Source organism: Tachypleus tridentatus, chromosome 8, assembly GCF_004210375.1.
Source record: "Tachypleus tridentatus isolate NWPU-2018 chromosome 8, ASM421037v1, whole genome shotgun sequence".
NCBI lineage: Eukaryota > Metazoa > Arthropoda > Merostomata > Xiphosura > Limulidae > Tachypleus > Tachypleus tridentatus.
In genome coordinates, this window is record NC_134832.1 from 117,078,996 (window position 1) to 117,103,446 (window position 24,451).

The following is a 24,451-nucleotide window of genomic DNA, read 5'->3' on the forward strand; positions in this document are numbered from 1 at the left end:
AAACTAAACTCACTGACACAGTTAATGGAAAATAAAATCAAAGGAACAACCGAGAAAGAAAAGATGGAGTAAATTAAACAATTTAAGAATTAAGAAGAGAGAGAGAAAATAAATAAGTGAAGCAAACAACGAGAAGGAAAAACCACAGAAGATTAGAGCACTAGATCGATTATTGTAGCAATTAAATCTTAAAAATACAGAGAAAAGAGAAGGCTACTAAAATCTTTGTTATTCGTATATAGTATAAAAATTCCCTCTATACAATTTAGTAGAGTTTAGGGACTAGAAATGTTTAATAAATTTGATAAATTCTCTTTCATCGCGGGCCCGGCATGGCCAAGTGTGTTGAGGCGTGCGATTCGTAATCCGAGGGTCGCGGGTTCGCATCCCCATCGCGCCAAACATGCTCATCCTTTCATCCGTGGGAGCGTTATAATGTGACGGTCAATCCCACTATTCGTTGGTAAAAGAGTAGCTCAAGAGTTGACGTTGGGTGGTGATGACTATCTGCCTTCCCTCTAGTCTTACACTGCTAAATTAGGGACGGCTAGCACAGATAGCGCTCGAGTAGCTCTGTGCGAAATTCAAAAAAACAAAACAAACAAACTCTTTCATCGCAAATATAAAAATAATGTAATGATTTAAGTTTTAATTTATCTTGCCAAGTTACCAGTGTTGGTATATAATAATTTTAAAGGGAAATTTATAAATCATAGAAAAAGTCAGTGTCTTTAATGAACATTTTGGTTGTTGTTTTTTTAATTTCTCGCAAAGCTACACTCGAGCTATCTGCGCTAGCCGTCCCTAATTTAGGCTAGAGGCAAAGCAGCTAGTCATCACCACCCACCGCCAATTCTTGGGCTAATCTTTTACCAATGAATAGTGGTATTGATCCTAACGTCATACTGCCCCCAACCCTAAAAGGGCGAGCATGTTTAGTGTGACGGGGATTCGAACCCGGGACCTTCAGATTACGAGACGAGTGCCTGACCACCTCACCATGCCGCGCCTAAGGAACATATAAGTATCAAAAAATGTTAATTTATTCGGCAAGCCGTTATTGATTAAAAAAAAAACAACTCTATATCCTCATATTACAGTTTGCTCAGCAGCTTTGGTGTTCTACTACACTTCACGCTCCAGTCCCCCAGTGGGACACCGATAAGTCTACAGACTTACGACATTAAAATCTGGGGTAGACTCTTGCGATGGGCACAGCAGATAGCTCATACTCATACACGCTTGTGGTGGTGCCCTTTGTGTTAATATATATCAATTTTAACTGAAGCCTGTTTTATGCTTCCTGTTTTTGCACCAGTTTGAGGCTGTGTATGCGTTGTAAGGGTTAGAGCCACATCTCACTATTGCTTAAACAAGGTTAGCCAAAGAGTTGGCGGTGGGTGTCAGTGTATCAGTTGGTTATTAAGGACAACTAGTGTAGACTGCCCTTGAGTGTAGCTTTGCCCGAATATTCAATATCAAACAAACATGCATCTATAGTTTTTAATCAGTCTAATGAGTGAGAGCTCAAATGTAACCGTTAACAGTTATAATACAACGTAATATTGTTTTCCCTTTAAAAAGGAAGTCAGTAGCAAATCTTCCTATAGCATTAATTTCCCAGCTGAAACTTTTATTTGTGATACCTACGTTGAAAACAGCAGTAAACGAGCAAGTATAATAGATTTGTTAACATCAGGTAAAGTAGAAAAATTATTTTTGATACTAATAATGTTTTTGTCACATGATAAAACAAGTTAAAGGTCATTACTTGCTGAATAACATTACGAAAACGAAATGTAACTTTTATTGATATTAAAAAATAATTAGCACCAGTTCGTGAACTATAAGTTGTTTTTTTTTAATTTTCTGCAATCAAACGGACATTTTATAAAGATCTCGGCTGCAGGCCTCAAAGAACGAAAAGCACTAGAAGGCGATTTACAGAGATAAGAGTTATCCGACGTACCAAAAGGAAGAAAAACATCACAAGTCTATTAGGTTTGAGTGGTAACACTCGTATTATATTATAGTGTTATCGAACCATCTTTGGTGAGGTTATTGCTAAGTATATAAAACATTCTGAAATGTTATACGAATATTGTTTAAGGTGGCGTTATACGTGTCCTATGTTGTATATTAGTCTAGTAGCTGTGAATGACATATTTCACTCTTATGTGACGTAGAATTTTCAACATGCACCAAGACTCGAAGGCTGCCTGTAAAGCTTCCATAAAAAAAGCTAGATAACACCAACCCTGCGCATGATCATAAACTAACATTCGTGGTATATACTTCCAAAACATTTAAGAAAACAATAAAACTGTTGATTGACCAAAGCAAAGCGGAAGTTGTAAATTAAATGTGTCCTTAATGTTTCTATTCATATTTTATTAAAATATTGTAGGTCGACATTATAAGACTAGACGTACTTCGGTAGGTCAACCATTAAGCTCGAGGAGTGGAGAATGCTTAAATCCAGGTTTTAATTCTTGCAGTATACACAGCACAGATAGCACATTGTGTAGTTTTGCTTAAGAACAAACATACCTACTTTGCAGATCCATAAAGCTATGCAAGAACCGAAGTTAATCTCTTGTTTAAATCTGGATAAAACTATTTAGCAACAAACAAATTTACTCTATAAATCCATAAAGCCGTGTTTAATCTGACGTTAATCTCTTGCCTACTTTAAATTTAAATAATTAAACGTGCATTAATTCAAACAGTTTTTTTTTCTTTTGCTGCTCTGAATCCGTTCTGGGATTTATTACCAGAGAATGAAAGAACAAAGACTATTTTTGTGATAATGGGATACGAAGCGGAAACTCTCTGATTCATAGTCAGGTCACGCTAACCGTTTGGCCACGATCAGCTCCAAGAAATACAATATGTTTTAAGCTATGTCTGTAATTTTGTTTGAACAGTATCTTTTAATTCATAGAGTTTTAGACTTTATAAGTTCTTCACACAGATATATAACATGCTATTGTTACGATGATGCCATGCCCACTAACACATATGTATTGATTAGGACCACAGTATTTAAGTTTTGCGGAGCCCTGTCATCCCACACACCCCACTTCCTGCACATGAGAAGTTATAACAAATTGTGGAAGCCAACATGATCGTTCATGAGAAAGTGCGAGAACTGGGCAACATTAGATAACCAGTGTCTGTAGAGGTTTCATTGAATTTTCTTTCTAGAATATACAATTATAAATAGCATTAATATTAAACTGTATTCTAGTATCGTCTACATAAAATTATAATATAATAATAAGAAAAAGTATTTCAATAAAATCCTACAAAAAAAAAACACGATATATATCCAGACCAAGCCCGTTTGCAATTGCAAGATCCGTAAAAATGCTGACTGTTCATTGAAAAACATTTCTGGTGATGCATTTAGAGGTATCAATTTTTAAACAATAAAATACATTATAAGGAGTTGAGTCAGTCACAGCTCAAAGTAATCCAATTATTTCATAGATTAACGTCAACAACACTTGGGTTCAGCTGAATTATTAAGAAAAGAAAATATTAATACGCTATTAATAAATCTACGAGGAATATTGGTTTCAAAGAACAACAGTTTGTATTTTAAAATGAGTCTGATTTTTCCCTTAAGACCTATACATTTGTTTTACAAAATGTACACTCAGATTTCGCACGAGTGGGAACCATTGACAGCGCTAAAACCTAGCAGCTGGCTATTTTGATTGATGGTGAATAAGTCCTGACTGTGATACAGTATTTAAAAACTGGCTGAAGTATCTGTGTCTTGGACGAAAGTTATGTTAATTTACGATTAAGTAAAGGTTATCTTAGGACACGAAAAGTTGCTTCCCTGATGTAGAATAGTTATTTCACTAAAATAATCAGTTCGATACAAACAGTTAAGATGATTCCTACATAAGCCTTGCTTCTTTGGATTGAAGGTTTGTATTGGGTGTAATATTCGTTTTGTAACTTGTATTCCGTTTCATTCAGTTAGAAATCCGTGTTGGATTTATTTATATTTTCTGAGCACTCTTATTCCAAATGCTGATTGTGCCTCAATAGTAGGTGCTAATTCTTTATTCAGAAAACTTTGTTTCCTAGTCATCGTGCAAAGCTACTCGATGGCGATCTGCGCGTATCCGTTCCTTCTAGCAACTGACCAACAAAACGGCCAAAATCCACCATCACATCTTGGGCTGCTCTTGTCAACCGAAGAGTGGGTTTTAGTTGTAACTCTCGTATCGTATCCAAATAACCCGGTTTTACGGTAACGGCCGGCAAACTTCGAACCCTCAAATCCACAGTCCGAGCACAGTAACAATTATGTTACGTCCAGTCAATGTTTATTTAACAACAAATTACGACATACAAAATACTTTAACTTCATTGTTTTTACCGTATCTGTATAACGTTTCAACTTATTTATACATTCCTGACCCACTATATCCATAACTCAACAATACATCTTAAGGCTTATATAATGCAAAGAAAAAAATCACTGTTTGACACTTTAAGGTAGCTTTTACTGACATTTTTATATCTATACGTTTTACGTTTCTAACTGCGGAATGTTAGATACTTTATATGAACGACTTTATAAAGATGAAAAGTTAAGTTTTTACTTCTTGTAATATTAAACCTCTTTAAATCTGTCCTCGCAAATCAAACTATGTTACACCTAACGTGACAAGAAAGTTTTCAAACATACCTAGTCTATAGTTACTATTGCTACAATGTGCATGTGACTTGAAACTGATTACTAAATACATGACAAATATAGTCTGATACACAAATACCTCCTTCTATTGTAAATTACTCAAAATGTTAAAACAGGAATATTCTATCCAAATAGAACAGAATATATGTATTTTGCTCTCACAGTAATTTCTTTCTTATTAGTGATTATATGTGATATAAAACACCAAACCAGGTAAAGTGTAAAGTGTAATTATGTACAGTCATATTAAAAAGTTAGGACACCATATGAAAGCTACAAGAAGCGTCTCACTGCACTTATTTCAGCCAAAGGGGGTAACACTAGCTATTAGGGGGTAGGGTGTTCTAACTTTTTCCTCAGTTAGAATATGCATTTTTGTAGAATTACATTTACAGAAGATCTTGAAAAGTCTTTTCTTCAGTTTTAATTGTTTAGTTGTATTCCTATAATCTCTCAGTATTGTTAAAATTGAGATTAAATACCTATATATCCAAAAATGTTACAAAAATACACAGGCTTTCATAGGGTGTCCTTACTTTTTCACATGACTGTATATGTTAATGAAGAACAATGGAAAAATACAAAAATATTATAAACAGTTTTATTCACTTCAAATAATAAATTTTGAAAAACACAATTTTTAATGTCACTTTCATTTCATTGTTTATTTCATTGAATCTTCTGCAGAGCTACTCGAGGATTATCTGCACTAGTCATCACTAACCTGTAAATGATAGACTAGAGGTAGATTACTCTTTATCAATGAATAGTGAGATTAGCCGTCACATTATAACACTCCCACAGTTGAAAAGGTGAGCTTGCTTGGTAGATTGCAGCTGCAATTTGGAAGTCCAGTGTTTCAACCACCAGTTAATTTTATGTCTATTTGGTATTTATATATTTCACGCTATCAGTGAGATGTGATGCTGTATAAATTTTCACATTACTTGATCATGAAAGTGAAGAAAGTAAAGTAACGCCTTCACAAATATATTTAATAATCAGATTTGTTCTTACGAGTTATGGCTTAATGCCAAAGAAAGGTTTGATTTGTTTTGAATTTCCAGCAAAGCTATACGAGGGCTATCTGCGCTAGCCGTCCCTAATTTAGCAGTGTAATACTCGTGGGAAGGCAACTAATCATCACCACCCACTGCCTAACTTTGGATTACTCTTTTACCAACGAATAGTGAGATTGATTGCCACATTATAACGCCCCATACAGTTGACAAGGCGAGTATGTTTGGTGCAACCGGGATTCGAACCCGCGACCCTCGGATTACGAGTCGAACGCCTTTACCCACCTGGCCATGCCGGGTCTTCAAAAGAAAGGAAATGTAATGCTGAGAAGAATTGAAAAAAAAATTCTTTAAGGAAGATTTTGTTCAGTAATATTACAGTATATGCTGATTAAAACCTGCAAAAAAATGAAACAAATGGTGAATTAGCAAGTATCTCTGGGTGTACCCAATAAATCTTCATGTATCTCTGCGTGTATATATGTTTACAACCAATAAACCTTCATGCCAAATTTGGTTAAGATCCAATAAAACGGGACGAAGTAGAGGTAAAAAAAAAAACGCCTATAGAAACCGCAAACCGGAAAATGCAAAACTAAACATAGCATTTGTATGTAGCACCGCAAGTACGTGATGAACCGCCATAGTGTATGTAGCACCGTAAGTACGTGATGAACCACCATAGTGTATGTAGCACCGTAAGTACGTGATGAACCGCCATAGTAATTTTGGTCTAAATTCATTTACATCGTGCGAAGTAGTTACCTGGACAGACAACAGACAATTCTGTTATATTTATATAGACATTCGAAAGTACTTTGAAAGTTACGATTTAAACGCCGAAAGGAAGCTAAGCATTAGAGTTTATTAGGTATACAATTTGTGACAAAAATCACGTTAAGTTTTTATTTTATTTTATCATAAATGTTAGAATCGTCGATTTCTATTGCTTAATCAGCTTTCGACGTTTAAACCGTCTCTTTAGAAGCGTTGTAGTGCATATGTAAATGATGTTTCATAGAATCTTTTGTATTTCACTGTCCAGTCAAACAGACGTGTTCTGGTATTTTACGTAGGACTTCTTTGGCAGTGACTTTTGAAAGATGAAAGACTGATCTGAAATTCTCTTTATACACGCCTCTGATTTAAATCCTCAATGGACAAATTAAGAGGAACCTGTTGTTAACTTGATTTTTATCACATAATAGTTTTGTCGTAATAACATTTATTGCCAAGAAGTTATAATATAGAGTCAATATTTAGTTGCATTCATTTCACACATTGAGAATATTTCTAGAGTTCAATATTACCCACTTTAAGCACAGTTTAATGTTATACATTAATAATAATATTAAATGCCTTCAGTTTTTAAACATGTATTTATTTCCTGAATATTGCTAGGCTGTAATCAAAAGTCACAGGAGCTGCTTCCGCTATCATGTGTCATACTTCCTCCAGCTTCCTTTCGACGAGGAAATAATTTCACTGAACCTCATAAAAAAGTATGTTTATATTAAACGAGATGGTAAGCTTTGTAACTTTGGTGGCGTAGTCGGAGTTCGCTATTCCGTGAGACAATAGTTCTTGAAAACACGGCTTAACTTAGAATACACTAACTCGAATATTAGAGTGTCAAATAGTTAGGTCTGCGGAGGCCAGACGGATAAATAGGGATATGTAATTAAGGAATACGAATAGATATTACAGGAGTCGGAAGCAAAATGTTGGGGACGGGATGGGATATCAAGTTGGGAGTGAATTAAGCTTGTCAGAAGTGCAATGTAGAACTTAAGAGTATTCGAAGGCAATGCTCCTTGTTTAACAGTTAGAGTGGTAGGTTGATTTACTTTGATCCATATGAAGGGAGACATTGAAAGAACTCACACGCACTTAGTGTGCAAATAAAGAATGTAGTGCTCATCTTGTATTATCTTATATTTTTCTTTTAATCTCCTTTGTTTTTTTTTTCATTTCAGCTACCAAATTCACTTTAGAATCTTCACACTTTTATATTCGGCCAATATTTTAGTCTTGAATTTCAAATCAATGATTGGAATCGTAAATATATCAAGATGTATAGGGGGGAGTGATTACTCCCCTTTATCGTACGTCTGTGGATATTTAGAAAACCAGATAAAATTAGTGAGACATTAGATAGAAAAGCCAGTAGTTAGGTAGGCGATTTACAAAGGACAAAAGATTAGACAAAAACATCGATATCAAGAAATCTTTAATTAATGAACAAATGATATTTTAAAAAACAGGCAGTTAATCAGTGAAATGTTAGACACCAGGCTACAGGCTTACTATGCTGAAATTCGGGGTTCGATTCCTATCGGGAAACACAGTATACAGATTATTGTGAGTTTTCTTTGAAATAAACAGACATACAGTGAAATATTGGAGCTCGTATCTAAGTGTACAAATATACAGAAGGAAAACAAATACAGTGACAGCGATAGACATGTAATGAAATCACACAAATAGATATTTAGAAAAACAGACGTTTAGCCGAAAAGATAAACAGAGAGGTATGAATACATTTCAATAAACAGCTAAAAGTATAGATATGGAAATAAATAGGTATATGTATAAGTATATAGACTTTATAATCCGGATAAATACACAAAGACATATCGATTGATGGTTTTCATCTGTTTTTTTCGAAGGTTTTAAAAAACGATATTGTATCAATAACATTATTCAACGATCAGTTCAATAGTTCCGAGTTAGGGTAGTAAAGATTACCTTTATTCAGTATCTACAGGCGTACTAAACGTCTCCCGCTGATGCAGCAGTAAGTCTACACATTTATAACGCTCAAATCACGGGTTCGATATCCCTCGGTGGACTCAGCAGAGAGCCCGATGTGGCTTTGCTATAAGAAAACACATACACGCGCGTACTATACAAGTAAGCTGGGTGTTTATTAGTGTTTCAGTAGTGTGTCTGTTTCTTTGTGAAGTACAAATAGTGTTAATAGCAATGTTATACTCATGAAATATTAGTCCTATTAACGTTTTACGACACATTGCTAATAAGATTATTGCCTTTTCATTCTTCTTTAATCATTGTTCTGTGGGTTATAATTTGTGTTTTGAAGAACGTATTATATATTTTTCACTTTTAACCGTTGAGACGACGGCTTTAAAGGATTTGACTTTCTAATAGTTTATTAAACTAACACCGGAAAAGAACCATCAGTAAGTTTAGCGTTTAGATAAGTTGAAAAACTAACTTTTATAATTGTTTATTTATAAGATTTGAATTGTTACGCATCACAACATTTATTTTCAGATGTGTTAACAAACATGTATCACAACTTGTAATAAATACTTTTTAAAAATTATTTATTAGTAGTTATGACAGATTTTGTTGGCAAGGTTGAAAAACATATTATGTGTAGCATACATTTAAAAACAATATTCCAGTAAATTGTTTTGTTTTGATTTTCGCGCAAAGCTACACGAAGGCTATCTGCGCTACCCGTCTCTAATTTAGCAGTGTAAAACTAGAGAGAAAACAGTTAGTCATCACCACCCACGGCCAACTCTTGGGCTACTCTTTTACCAACGAATAGTGGGATTGACCGTCACGTTATAACGCCCCCACGAGTGAAAGGACGAGCATGCTTGATATGACAGACATTCGAACCCGCGACCTTCAAATTACGAGTAGAGTGCCTTAACCACCTGACAATGCCGGGCCGCTCCCGTAAAATAAAAATTTATTTAATTTATGAAGAAAGTGATACAAAAAGAACTAAAAACGACATCATTGCTTTGAGAAACTGAGAGCAGCATAAAATTATTTTGTTTTATTCAGTTAAAGTTTGCTTGCAAAGTTATGATCAATTAGAATAACCAGCCATGAAGTAGCTGGTTCGTAATTAATAGTAAAACACATTTGAAAAATGTTTTGTTTTTTCACTTGTAATAATCTCGTTTATAAGTACTGTGGTTACATAGAATTTATCCAGTAAATGTTAACCATCTGACAAGAACTAATTTAGTTATTTTCCTTCTGCGACAGTCTCACTCATGACAAGTTCCAGTTTCTTTCTTTATAAAATCAAAGCTTGCAAGTCAAAATAACACATGATAAATATAACTTTCGCTTGCACCCGAAATCTGAAACCAAGGAACTATTAGAGATAACAGAATTGGAAAATAAACTTTTTCTGTAGAGTGTAAATGTGAACTACAACTAGAAAGTTTACAGTTAAGTGAAAGCTAAAGAAGAATGACACAGAAATTAATTATTAATTAATTATTCGAAAAGAAAATTGAAGTCCGTCCTAAGACTCCTACATTGAACTAATAAACTCATCTAATTCGTAAAGTGTAATAAAATGTTAATATCTCAACCTATGAAAAAGCAACAATTTTAACTAATTATCGGTTTTTAGTATAAAGCTATATAATAGGCTATTTGCTTTTTGTTCACCGTGGGGAATCGAACATGGGATTTTAGCAATGTAAGTCCGGAAATTTATTGCTGAACTACTTTAAAGTCAGTATTTTGTTTAACATAAACTAAGATATTTTGCAAAGTCTTCTGTGCGAGAGGCCCCACTGGTACAGCGGTAAGACTTCGGATTTACAACGCTAAAATTAGGGGTACGATTCCCCTCGGTGGACTTAGCAGCTAGCCCAGTGTGGCTTCGCTATAAGAATACACACACACACACACTGTACGAGAAAAATGTGGAAGTTTAAAATTCTGTAAAAAAATAACGGATAGCCCTCTAGTGGCACAGTGATGTGTCTACAGACTTACAACGTTAGAAAGTAGGTTTTGATACCTGTAATGGGCAGATCGCAGACAGCCCATTGCGTAGCTTTGTGCTTAACAATAAACAAACATTACCTTTGTGATAAGCTAACCTCCTCTAGACTTTAAGGTAGTTATAAATCTTTCCCAAAACAAATACAAGCGTAATTTTATTAATTATGTTTAGTCGTAAAAATGTATAACAAGCTGCAGACTACATTTAATCATGACCAATGAAGTTTACCGTTTCATAGTTTCGTACCACGTACTGTTATACATATATAACAACTAACTTGAAAACCCAGTCGTTTATGAAAAGTAGAGCTTTTTTATTATGAGGTAGGGGCGATTTTCGTGATAAGGTCTTCTTCAGGTCAGAATTAAAAGTGAAAACAAAGTTCCAACCCAAGACCGTACGAAACAACCCAATGATATTCTGGAATTGTTTAGCAGGACCGTGCCTAAACCACAACCTTTTCTCACTACTACCCTTAGTAAGGCAAAAACAACAATTATTGGGGAAAATAATGAATGAATTGGTATAACTGTAATACTCTAACCAGAAAAAGGCCTCAGAATGGAGATCGAAATTGTCTGAAACCATCCACAGGTATGGTTTCATTTACAAAACCCACTTAAAAGAAAAGTTTCACACATTAGTATTTTAATCTATTCATGTTTACACTGCAACTATGATTATATATATTTATATTATATCAGTGTTGATCATTTGGTGTTTCAAACGATTATTTTAGTCACCAGTTGTATTTTGACTATTGTTATACTATTAGAAATGCATAAGAAGTCAACAATAATAGAGTCACTAGAAATCAGTTTGACTAAATAATGCGTTGAAAACTGTAATGTAAAATATAAATATACAATTATAAATTGATACTTCAGACATAAATTACAAAATATTTCGTTTAATTAAACCTAAGTAAAAACCTTTAATATAATTTTATAGAGATGTCCCGCGGTCAAACGTACTTTTTGTGTAAAGCTGCATAAGGGCTATCTATCTATAGGGCTGCTGAGAGCCACCATGGGTCAAAACAGAAGTTGTTATGTGTCTTCTTCCCTCTCTGAATAGTCGTTTGAATGATACCACGCACACACATAACTGATTAAAGGTGAACTTAATATTTGATTAAACGTATAGTACTGATTTGATACAAGCCGTACACATTCGTTTTTTCGCTCTGGTGAGCACCCTGATGGGCAGTTGGCACAGTGGAGATGTTCCCAGCTTCCCCACCGTCTCTGGATATCCACGCTTAACTGTCCTTAATTTTGAACTGGTAAACTAAAAGGAAGACAGCTAGTCAATAGTAGCCACTAATCTCTTGGATTATTCGTATATGATCGAATAGTGAGATATAACCGTCACCCACGGCTCTTTAAAAATAATAAGCGCCTTTATATGGCAACTGGTGGCGAACTATGAATTACAGCCCGGACACGCTAACCACCAGGCCGCGCCGGCTATTTAGTAATAATGATGACAGGAGCATTTATAAGACACTCTAGTCAATTAAGTAATTAATTATTTTTCTTTTACATATAAATCACTGAAAAATTTGAATCTGTGGAAATCACAAATTGAATTCAAAACGTCAGTTGGGATGGGTGGCTGGGTAACTTCGGTAGCATGATTTCTCTGCATTGTCATATTTTGCCATATTCCTGTTGTCACGGTAATACAGAATGACACGTAAAAGAGCACGTATGAGCACCCAACTCATCCGCAAAACAAACAGTAAATGCCTCTTAAAAATTACAACTTATAACAATTTAAGCTTTAGATGCCAAAAAACATCAAAGAAATTAATTATTAAATAACTGAAATTATCAAATTATTGTTGTAACTCTAATTGTATCAATTATTCCGAATTGATTTCTCTTGAATAATAATATAATCTATGTTCTTGATCTTTCTCGCCATATAAACACTCCGTAATGAATACAATTCTTGATTTACACGTGCGTCGCCATTAGCACACGAAAGAAGTTAAGCCTATTACATTATAAAGCTACGTTCTTTAGTGTGTTTTTTGTGTTTTTTTGCGGTACTAGATTTAATTAATAATGATTTGTGGTACTTAAGGTAACTTAAGTGTCTCATTATACTGAAAGGAGGTGTTTTGAAACGTGAAAAAGGTTGGGAAGAAAACTGGTAAAACAGTAGCCCTGTCCCAAATACCAAGCTGAATGTAAGTATATGAAGACTGTGCCCTTTCAAGATGTAATCTTGAGAGAGCTGAATATTCAAGTAAACATGAAAACCATGCCCGGTGTGAGTGCCTGGAATGTCATTACCGCTCTTAGGAATGTTGAAACTTTCACAGTCACGTGCCTTTATGTATGTTCATCTATTCTGCTGATAGCCTGTACATTACCAAGAACTACCACGTAAAGGTGAAGACAGGAATCCGTGCTTAGATACATATAAGCAAGGTAACGAACGAAAACTATTCGAATGACTATAGCCAGGAGCGAATTATTACAAAATCAAAACTGTTTCCCTGAAAAATCTTTGTAGTGTTTTTGCTTTATAAATTTTGTTGACGTTTCCTATTAGGTGTTGTGCAAGTCAGCTTTTATACATTAATCAGTACTAGCAATATAAAGAGGTTTAAAGGAATGTAGAATAAATATATGAAAATCTTGTATAAGATAATAATTGTAAGCATAGATTTGCGAAGCTCACGCGTAAAACTTAAAAGTATTATTAAAGAATTTTACATAACAAAACTTACTTTTAAAACATTGTTTAAACATGCTCGTGAAAACATACTTTCAACTCTGTTAGAAACAGAAAAAAATGTTTGGAAGCTAACAATAGAATACGAACGATGCAAGGTGAACGTATCAGCTTTAGTTTCGCCCTAGTCGTTCTACCTATATAAACGTCCGCTCTCAAAACAAATATTTAAGTTCAGTGTTCGTGCTATCAGAGGCTTCAGATTGCATATTTGTCTATTTATACGAAAGGTTGAAAAGCGATTAGGATTTTTCTTTCAACTATTGTTACGTTTTCTTAAGTAAACTATTCGATTGTCTTACAATCATTTTGATTTATGCTGTCAACTAAAAGTAAAATATAAATGCACCTGCTTTAAATATTTCGTTTAATAATAGCTGGGTGTAAATGTTTATTTTGCAGCAACCGCTATCACAACGAAGTAAGCGATGTGTCTACGAACTACAACACTAGAAATTGGAGTTCGATACTCGTGGTTGGTTGATCACAGAAAGCCTATTGATTAGCTTTGTTGGGTGTTTTTCTTATAGCAAAGCCACAAAGGGCTATCTGCTCAGCCCACCGATTAGCTTTGTGCTTAACTACAAACATAACAGGTATAATAATGTGATACTGAATTTCAAAACATATTGTTAGCACATTATGTGTCTGTCCACACCTAATCAACAAGAGGACCCTATACTGCAATGATTGCATGTCTTGTAAAGGCAATAGGTGTCACACACTGTCGGATAGAGTTAAGATACCATGGAGAAAGAACTATGAGACCTTCACAAAGATAAGGTCATATGGTTCAGTATTGATGATAAAAATGTCTAAAAAAATCCAGTATGGGTAGCACGAATCCAGGACAGCTAGATACTTAAAAAGTGACGAAGTAGGGCATTTAGAGACCACTTGTTAATTATAAAATAAAACAGTAATTACAGCAGTTTCTTCCATTATATGACCTGTATGTAAGCTGGCCTACTACATTACCACTTTAATTCACTCCATTATATAAACTGTATAGATTTAGACCTGCCCCCTTACGTTGGCACAGTGGTATGTCTGTGGACTTACAGGGCTAAAAACCTGGTTTCGATACCTGTAGTAGACAGAGCACAAATAGCCCATCGTGTAGCTTTGTGCTTAATTTCAAACAAACAAAAAAAGATATATTCCTATTTTATTGATATTTTAAATCTACTCTGTTATTCGACCTACATACAATTAGGTTTAATATTAACAGTTTAATTTACTTCATTACATGACCTACATGGTAACCGAACAATTACAGAATTATGTTGCGAACAAGCAAATTCTTCCTTTCAGTATTTTGCAAAGTTTTAACTCCCCTCTAAAATTATTAGGTGTCTAACTGTCCGGTGTCTAGTTGTTCGGTTGCCGAGTAGTATACTCAAAATAGATAAAAAAATACTGGAAATGTAATGTAGATTATGAGAGTTCAGGTCTACGAGCCAGGACATATAGTTGTATCCTGTTGGATCTCAAGAATAAGATAAAGCAACTCATAAGCTGATCAACAGTGTTGGAAAATGGAAAGTCTCGGTCCTTGTGATGTCTTGAGTTATCAAACATGAGGTGAAGAACACTAGAAAACTCTCCAGTTACTTATTTTTAGTCGTTGAATGTAACTGTGACGTTCCAACCGTGGAGTTTGTGTTAGAGGTATTCGACAATCCTGCATGGATTTCGCTGATGAAGTTCTTTGACAATAATAACACTTTCAACGTGGCAATACAGCACGCTAATCTCACACCGTTTCCAGCAGTGTTTTAAGACCAGTAACGTAAAGAATTTGCTTTGGTGTAGTTCTGAATCCTGGCCTAATCTGTCTGAACCGTTCGCTCAGGATTGTGTTTTGGAATACTATCTGAATGACAAACCTCGGAATTTCATTGCACTTGGAGATGCCTTGCAATAAAAGATACATCTATTCTAGTATACGTGTAGGTTGGTGAAAAATGTTACTAACAAAATTAAGACTCTAACTGATGTCAGTATGGGCTCCCTTATGACCAAAACAGAGCTTCATTGAGGGATCTCTCGCTTTAGGGGATGTAGTACACCTTGAACTACATTTTATATCCAAATCCATCGTAGCTTGTATTCACATGGGATGATTTGTCTCTTAAAAACACTAACTAAAAGGATAAACCAACTTGCTTAAGACGTAGTATAATATCAAATACGAGCTCATTTAACTGTTAAGGATATATGGATGTATCATATATATATTGACACAATATCAGGAATATCAGCTACCATTGTTACTTAAAGACTGACTTCTTATTTGATTTACATCTCGAATTCCAGCAGTAGGCTGCGATTTTTCATTCTTGGACTGCTAAATTAGGGACGGCTAGCACAGATAGCCCTCGAGTAGCTTTGTGCGAAATTCAAAAACAAACAAACAAGTATCCTTTGTTTCACGCTAGTTTATTTCATGAAAAGGTGCTATTTTAAGAGTTGGTGTTTATTTACTTATTGGAAGGCAGAATGTAGGTACATTTAAAAAATAGTATTGCTGTTGACTGAAGAGAACAATTAATGTGTTTGTCCCTATGTTTGTTTTGGGACAGTGCAGACTTTGCTATAATTGTCCCGTAAAACAAATCATATTTATTGTTATTATTTTCCCTCGCTTAGAGGCGGCAGTGTTTTACGTAACGCTTAATTTTAAAGTAATAGTACATGCCAATATTACAGTTTACCGTCGTGGCCAGGTGGGTTGAGGCGTTCAACTCATAATCTGAGGGTCGTAGGTTCGCATCTCCGTCACACCAAACATGCTCGCCCTTTACGCCGTAGGGTATTATAATGTGACGGTCAATTCCGCTATTCGTTGGTAAAAGAGTAGTCCAAGAGACAGTAGCGTATAGTGGTAACTACCTACCTTCCCTCTAGTCTTACACTGCTAAATTAGGGACGCAGATAGCTCTCGTGTAGCTTTGCGCGAAATTCAAAAACAAATAAACAATTAATAAAAAAAGTAAAAACAAAGAAATACAAACTGACAAAAAAAAAAAAAAAGTACAACATTTATACAGTCCCTAAGCACATGAACAAAAATGCATCTTATGCTTCCAGCTAGTACAGCGGTAAGTCTCCGGATTTACAACGCCAAAATCAAGGGTTCGAGTCCCCTCGTGTGGGCTCCGCAAATAGCCCGATGTGGCTTTGCTATAAGAAAAACAAACAAAACAATTACAGTTTACAATAAACATATTGTTTTGCGGAAATTACGTCATATTGTGTCTTTGAGGGCCAGAATGACTGTCTCATAATATTGTCAACAATGTCGCACCTTTCAATGCATTGTGTGGTTTGCCAATTACTGTTTAAATGGGAAGTATTTAAAAAGTAAAGTAGTTTAATCTTAAAAAAGATGCTTCCTCAAGTCTGATATGTAACTCTGTTATTTGATTTCACCTAAACTCTAAACCTTTAAAAAAGATGCTTCGCCAAGTCTGATATGTAACTGTTATTTGGTATCACCTAAACCGTAAACCTCTAAAAAAGATGCTTCCTCAAGTCTGATATGTAACTCTGTTATTTGATTTCACCTAAACTCTAAACCTTTAAAAAAGATGCTTCCTCAAGTCTGATATGTAACTGTTATTTGGTATCACCTAAACCGTAAACCTCTAAAAAAGATGCTTCCTCAAGTCTGATATGTAACTCCGTTATTTGGTATCACCTAAACTCTTCTAATAAAGTCAAGAAGTTAACCTCCCTCTCTCTCTTAAATCGTCCTCATTTGCTCATAACTTCCATAAGTTGGAAACGAGTACATGCGTGTGTACAAACATTCACACATATCGTTTAAACACTTCACTTCAAAAACCGACTTACGGTTAAAACCTTGTTAAATGAAGAAACATCTATTTTATCTTAACTAAAGAGAGCTGCATATGTTCAAAATGTCTTCTTTAGACTTCGAAAATAACCATTCGATCTCATTTTTCAGGTTAAACACAACACCATGTTTCACCTGTCTGACTACATCAGATCGTCACATCTCATCTGCCTGACTGAACCAGAAAGCCACTTTTAGTCTGTCGGGCTAAACCAGAACACTATGCTTCATATCTCTGACTAAACTAGAACACTTTCCGACTAAACCAGAATGCTTCGGATCATCTGTCTGCCTGAATCAAAACTCTACGTCACATTTGTCTGACAAACCCAGAATGTCAAGACCCATCTGTCTGACTAAAGCAGAATGACACTTCTATTCTATCTGCATAAACCAAAACGTTACATCTCATCTGTCGAATTAATAGAGAATGCCACGCCTAAATAAAATGATACATCATATTTGTCTGATTAAACCAGATTGTCAACTTTTATCTGTCTGGATAAATCAGAATGTAATGCCTTTTCTTTCTGAATAAACCAGAACGCAACGTTTGGTTAAATCAAAACGTTACAAGTTAGCTATCCTATTAACCAGAAAGTTACGCCTTAATTGTCTGACTCAACCAGAAAGACACAATTCTGCTGTCTGACTAAACCTGAATGTCATATTTCACCGACCTAACTGAACCAAAACGTCATTTCTCATCTGTCTGGATAAATTAGAAGATCATGTTCCATCTGTCCGACTAAACTAGAACGTCACGACTCACCTGCCTGACTAAATAAGCAGTTCACGTCTCACCTGTCTGAATAAGCTAGAGCTCCACGTTTCTTCTGTCTGACTAAACCAGAAAGCTATGTATGATCTGTAGAGTTCAATCAAAACGTCGTATTATCTGCCTAATTAAAACTGAACACCACATCCCACCAGTGTGAGTGAAATAAAACGTGAAGCATCGCCTCTCTGGTTAAAGTAGAACAATAGTTCTCTTTCTTTCTGACTAATACAGAATGTTGAGTCTCATCTATATGACTAAACCAGAACATCAAGTCTCATTTGTATGTCTAAACCAGAATCTCAAGTTTCACCTGTATGAAGAAACTAGAACACATACATTTTATTAATCCAGAACGTCTCGCCTCATCTGTCTGACTAAACGAGAAAACCACATTTCAACTCTCTGAATAAATTAAAATGTCACGTCTCATTTGTCCGACCAAACCAGAAAGTTAGGTTAAACCACAAAAACAAAACAAAAACCTCATCTCTCTGACTAAACAAGAAAGCCACATCTTTTCTGTTGACTAAACCAGAATGTCACATCTCACCTGTGTGACTGAGCCAAAAGACCAATTCTCATTTGTCTGGATAAACCAGAAGATCATGTCTCATTTGTCTGACTGAACCAGAATGCTATGTTTCATCTTGCAAGCTAAACCAGAATGCTCTATCTTATCTGTTCGACTAAAACAAATTGCCAAGTCTCAGCTGTATGACTAAACCAGAATGTCAAGTTTCATCTGTATGACTAAACCAGAATGTCAAGTGTCAGAATGTCAAGTCTCTGTATGAAAAACAAACTTGAACACCAGTTTTATCTGTCTTACTAAACGAAAACGTCGCGTCTCATCTGTTGGGCTAAACCAGGACGTTATCCCTCATTTATCTAGCTAAACCAAAGTACTATGCATCATCTACCTGACTAAACCAGTACGCCGTGTTAAATCTTCCTGACTAAATCAGAACGCTACGTCTCATCTGTATGGCTAAACCATAACGTTATATCACATCTGTCTGACTAAACCAGAGCATATCCACAAAGCTTTGTTAATAGCGCTGTAAAGATTTCAATAAAAATATACGAATGTATTTAACGTTCAGGTCATAATCTTAATTCACACATGTACATTCATCTCTGTGGATTTTTTGCGAAAACACTTGCTGGAAGTACAAAAATACAGAAGATATGAACAGAAGACGAGCCTGTATACAGTGGCTGTGATTACTACAGCAACGTATTAAGCGCAAGAAGAAAATATATTCAGGTACGCTAAGTTTCGCATAATAATTTCACCAAATTAGTAAAGAAAGTGAAATTCTTTGACACCTTGACTACAAGTCGAATTACAAACAATCTTAATTTTAATGAAAGTAATTTGTTAATAGCGAAAAATATATCTTAAAACAAATCAACCGTTCCATTTGTATAACGATAAAATCTGATTCGCCACTCTAATCTCGAGCTTTCAGTCCAGTTTGAAATACATATGGATGAGATCACATTGATCAATGTAGCCAGCCACGTACTCTGTAACTGATCGCGTGCGTCTGCGTGCTTTTGAAACGATAGATCGATAAAGCTTCGGTTGTACTTGTCGCGTACTGTGAGTACAGGATCGTTCTGAGGAATATTTGAATTGTATAACCAGAACCATAATTATTTTATCTACATCAATAAATAATGATAAGTTAAGAAGAAAATCACTGAATACGTAAAATTATTTAAATATTGAACAGTTAATATATTTTAAGCAACATTTTGATCCATAATTTGACGGAAAATTAGCATCAAGTAGAAGTTATCGAGTTCTTTCTTCCTTAGTCAGCAAGCGTTATGTATGTTTGTAGCCTCGTTATTCAAATAAAGTCAGAAACTGTTGATGCAACACGATCTTGTCACTGGAAAGTTTCAACCTACAAGCACGTCACAAGAAACCTAAACCTAGATACATCAGAAACTGAAATATAAATAAGAGAAGCCTAAACACCTAATAAATAGTAACTTCAATGATATACGTATTATATAATAAGTAATTATTAATACTTAGCATTCATTATACGAATTGTACTAACAAAGTTCGATCTTTAGAGCCCTTCTAATTCACCGATTCGTAAATCAAACAACACGAATTTCGTCCTGGCATCTAAAACTTCTCTATTCCGTGTGAAACGTGCTATATTGACATTGTGATAACGTAATTCCTTGGACGTATGAAGTTTTTGAAATGCCATAGATAAATCTATGATACAAACGTTTTCACTTGCTATAAGAACGGTTCCAAAGTGACTGTCTTGACTTGCCATACTAGGTCACGATTGACAGCATTATCTGTATAGCCAGAAACCACGAAGGAAACAAAATTCAACTACTCAAGCAATATGGACATGTTTTATTTTTACTGGTTTTTGTGTAATGTGTTTTAGTTCTTTGAATGATTTATTGTTGTTTATTTAATTTCTTCTCCATTACTTGCTTAAATTACTACGAGTTAGCTTACAGTAACGACTGAAATGCCGTTAACAGTGAGGGCATCAAGCTCATGAAACAACGTATTGATTGCGTTTTACTCTTTGTAAGTTAGAACATAAGACAAGTATATTTAATTATCTGTACTCATTTCTTGTTAGTTTAATCTAAGTAGACAGCTTACTCTGATCAGAAGTTTATATCAATACTGCAGAATGTGAGGGCTCCCAATAAACAAAATACAAGTTTAACTTGTAGCAGCCGTAACACATAATTTTACAAGATCGCGGCTGTATAGCTGCTCACTTGGTTCCAAGTGTGTTGATTCAAGTCAGGGGGACCCAATGTATATTTCGGCAGGCAATGTCTCTCACCACAAGCTACCCCTCAGTCCATGTATTGATCTATTGAATTGACGCCAGGCACTGAAAGCGCACTGTAGGGAGACTATCCGTGAGAAATATCTGTCCATTGTGATCTTTGAATAATCTGAAATACAGCATGGTCTTTTTATTTATCTTTCAGGATATATTTCTGATAACGTTTTGGTGATAACACAGAACTTACATGTACAATAAAATGATATTAATGTAGAGAAAACCAGTTTATAAATAATTTAAGAAATATATATATGTATTTAAACACTTTCAATCATTTTAAAACGTTGACTAAGTGTGCATGTTTGCCGAAGCAGGTATGGCAGATCGGATAGCAGACGAACCAACATTTTGTTACAGTAACTGTAGGACTCTTTAAAGTTTAACTTGCATTTCAAAAATTGTTTGTAAGTAAATATATAGACTTATAGTAGTTTGTATGAATCCGTATAACAATGCATAATAAATTACAAGCGCAGCTGTAAGAATACACGATTTTGGTTGCTTATAGCTATGGTGAGTATCAGTGCTAGTGATGTCAGTGCAAATGATGGAATTTTCTGGCAGTTTCACTACAACTAGTTGAAATTATTAATCATTGACAAGCACTTTTTATGGTTCATAAAAATAAGTGCTCACTGGTAGCTCACATTTTAAAAAAGATTCCTGTGGGGCATGCTCCCAGATTATATTAGCATTGCCATGCTTTGAATGCCATAGTGTGATTTCCACATTATTCTTAGTTACCTGGCCAATCCAAGATGGCTTTCTCCATCCCTGGTGTGTATAGTTTAACCTACAACAGATATGTATAGTAAAAAATTATAACAGTATACTGAATTGATTCGAGACTTATAATTTGGCACTTATAGTTTAAAGTGAATTAATCAACTAGTTTTGTTTGTGTGAATTTCGCGCAAAGCTACTCGAGGGCTATCTGCGCTAGCCGTCCCTAATTTAGCAGTGTAAAACTAGAGGGAAGGCAGCTAGTCATCACCATCCACCGCCAACTCTTGGGCTACTCTTTTACCAACGTATAGTGGGATTGACCGTCACATTATAACACCTACACGGCTAAAAGGACGAGCATGTTTGGTACGACGGGGATTAGAACCCGAAACCCTCAAATTACGATTCGAGCGCCTTAACCCATCTGGCCATGCCGGGCCGTTAATCAACAATATCGACTGTTTTCTTCAAGCGTGCTGTAGTTTTCATTATAATATTAGACGTGAAAAACATATGGTTTTGATTTTCATGCTTCTGGAGCGACATAATAAACATAGAAATGAATAATTACAAATGAACACATTTTTTTAAGTTTATGAAGCTAGATAACGAGTTATAAATATGAACAGTTACAAATAAATATAATTATTTTTCATATTTTTGTAGCGGCATGATTAATTATTTATTTAAAATAGTTGGAAATGTTGTTAATTCTGTTTAGTTTGTCGAATGGATTTATAATTAAATTAAATATTGTAAAAATGTAAGAATAATGTTATCACGCGATAACGTCATATATACATGTAATATATTTAAATAAACGTCAGTATGTGTGTGTGTATATCTGTTCTTAAAACGTTTTCACATTTCTTGATCATTCAGCACCAAATCTGACACATTGATACAGGATAGCATGAGGTTGGATTCCCCCTCTAATTTCATATCTAATTCTGAAAACTACCAATGTTGTATATTCCTCAGTATTATAATGAACCACGCAACCATTTTTGTTTTGTTTGTTTGTAATTAAGCATAAAGCTACACAATGTGTTATCTGTGCTCTGCCCACCACGAGTGTTAAAACCCAGTTTCTAGCATTATAATTCCGCAGACATACCGCCGTGCCACTGGGGAGCACCATTGTTGTTAGAATACTTTAAAACAGCATTTTTTTCACTACTGGTACCTTAATGTATTTTTATTGCACTATTAATATTTATGATGCTATGAAAAAAGATGAACCACAATATCCTATCCTTTGCTATGTTCTCTAGTTAGTCAAAAATAAGTATGTAATATGATTGTGTATATTTAAACGTAACAAGTGTTGATATAGCAGGAGATCTATTTCTACCCTAAAATGACGTTAATGGTTAAAAAAAATAGTTCTTTGCTTATGTGGATGTAAGAAACATCATCACACTCTTCTTCGTATAAATTTACTCTGCATCAAACATGACCCGTCAGAGAAGGGAAGGCGTTGTTTGAAACATGACCACAATTCTAAAAAACGTCTTTGGTGATATTTTCATCTAGTTTTCTTTTTTTATCTTTAAACTTGGTATTTATCTTGTGATCTCAAAGGGATGGTTCGAATAGAATAGACCGATACTCTAGTACAGAGATCCCAAATTTCTTTCACCCCACTAGATAAGACTCTAGAATATATTTTGAACCTCAACTGAGGTTCTCACTCAATAAAGCTATAGATACCGAATACTTTAACAGCATTGTGTATTCACTACAGAGCCTCGACACTTCCCTGGATCCCATGGGTTCGTGTACCCCAGTTTAAAAACCCATTATTCAGTACATGTATATCAGTATTATCTTTCAGTGATGTCGAGAAACCCACTTGTTGAGAAATTTATATGCAAAAACGGCTCGTTTGGGTTGAGAAAATATTTTACGTAGAAGAGCGAACAACGTTTCGACCTTCTACGTAAAATATTTTCTCAACCCAAACGAGCCGTTTTTGCATATAAAAAAGTATTATCTGTGTTGGTTGAAGGCACTGATTTTGTTTGGTTATGTTGGTTATATAGTTACATCTGTAAAGTAGAAGTAGACAAATACGTTTTGCTTCGTCACGTGGGATTATAATTTATTGGCAATGAGATTTCGAACTCTTTTTTTATACATTTCATATTGGTTGAACAAAATACCCCTTATTATCTGTTACATTTCATATTCAGTTGTAATTTATGTCAATTCAATGTACGGTATAGTACATGAAACCCGTTGTTAGATGTTAAAAGACGCTTCGATATTCCGACAGCTTAAATACTCTGCTATTTACTTTTTATTCGTTGTTCGATGAATTAAAAAAAAAATCACACATTAATAACACACGCAATATCCGGAGGCTCGTGGAGTTGGCTGAGATGAGTGATTGCTTCATGAATATGGGTGATGATGAAAGAAGTGGGTGTGACTGAGTTTATGGAAACGTTTAAAATTCGTAATTACAATAAACTAATTTACTGAGACAACAGAAGCTTTAAAGAAAAAACATAAATCTTTTGGCTCTTTTATATTGCCTTATATCATACATGTGTGTGTATTATAGAAGCTAAGAAAACAGTACAAAATCATGAAGTTTCCCCACCAATCTGAAACATTTAAAGGTTCATGACTGCCCTCTTGTTCCACGTTAATGATGTCCCCGAAATGTCACCTTTCTGGCCACCGAGGCCCAACAGACAAACGAAGGTACAAAGACAGTCAAGTAACGATTACATCAGTGTGACATACCCATAAGATACAGATCTTTGAAAGGTAAGTAACGTGTAGGAAATATGCACCAATTTTGACATAGAAATGTAGGTTTCGTATATTTAATTAGCTGAAGTAAAGAAAAAAAAAGAGAGATTACTACATTCGAAATAAAGATCTATACGGACTGATTTAACCTTTTATGCAAGGTCAGGGGTCAAAGTGTACACACCACCATCACA

The 24,451-nt window shown here is 34.9% G+C and overlaps 2 long non-coding RNA genes across 5 annotated transcripts in view; one reads left to right on the plus strand and one right to left on the minus strand.

Moving 5' to 3' along the window:
• Positions 1-19,807, plus strand: part of LOC143223290 (uncharacterized) — a 42,346-nt gene extending 22,539 nt beyond the window's left edge. The window contains exons 1-2 of one of the 3 annotated variants that reach the window (XR_013012798.1): positions 6,349-6,437; positions 17,250-19,807. This is a non-coding gene — a long non-coding RNA (uncharacterized LOC143223290). Of the gene's footprint in view, positions 1-6,348; positions 6,438-12,780; positions 12,970-17,249 lie in introns of those variants that run through there. The other 2 variants (XR_013012799.1, XR_013012797.1) reach the window with 2 other exon arrangements.
• The window catches only part of LOC143223293 (uncharacterized), a 162,007-nt gene that overhangs the window by 109,108 nt on the left and 28,448 nt on the right, over positions 1-24,451 (minus strand). The gene's annotated exons all lie outside the window — the stretch shown is intronic.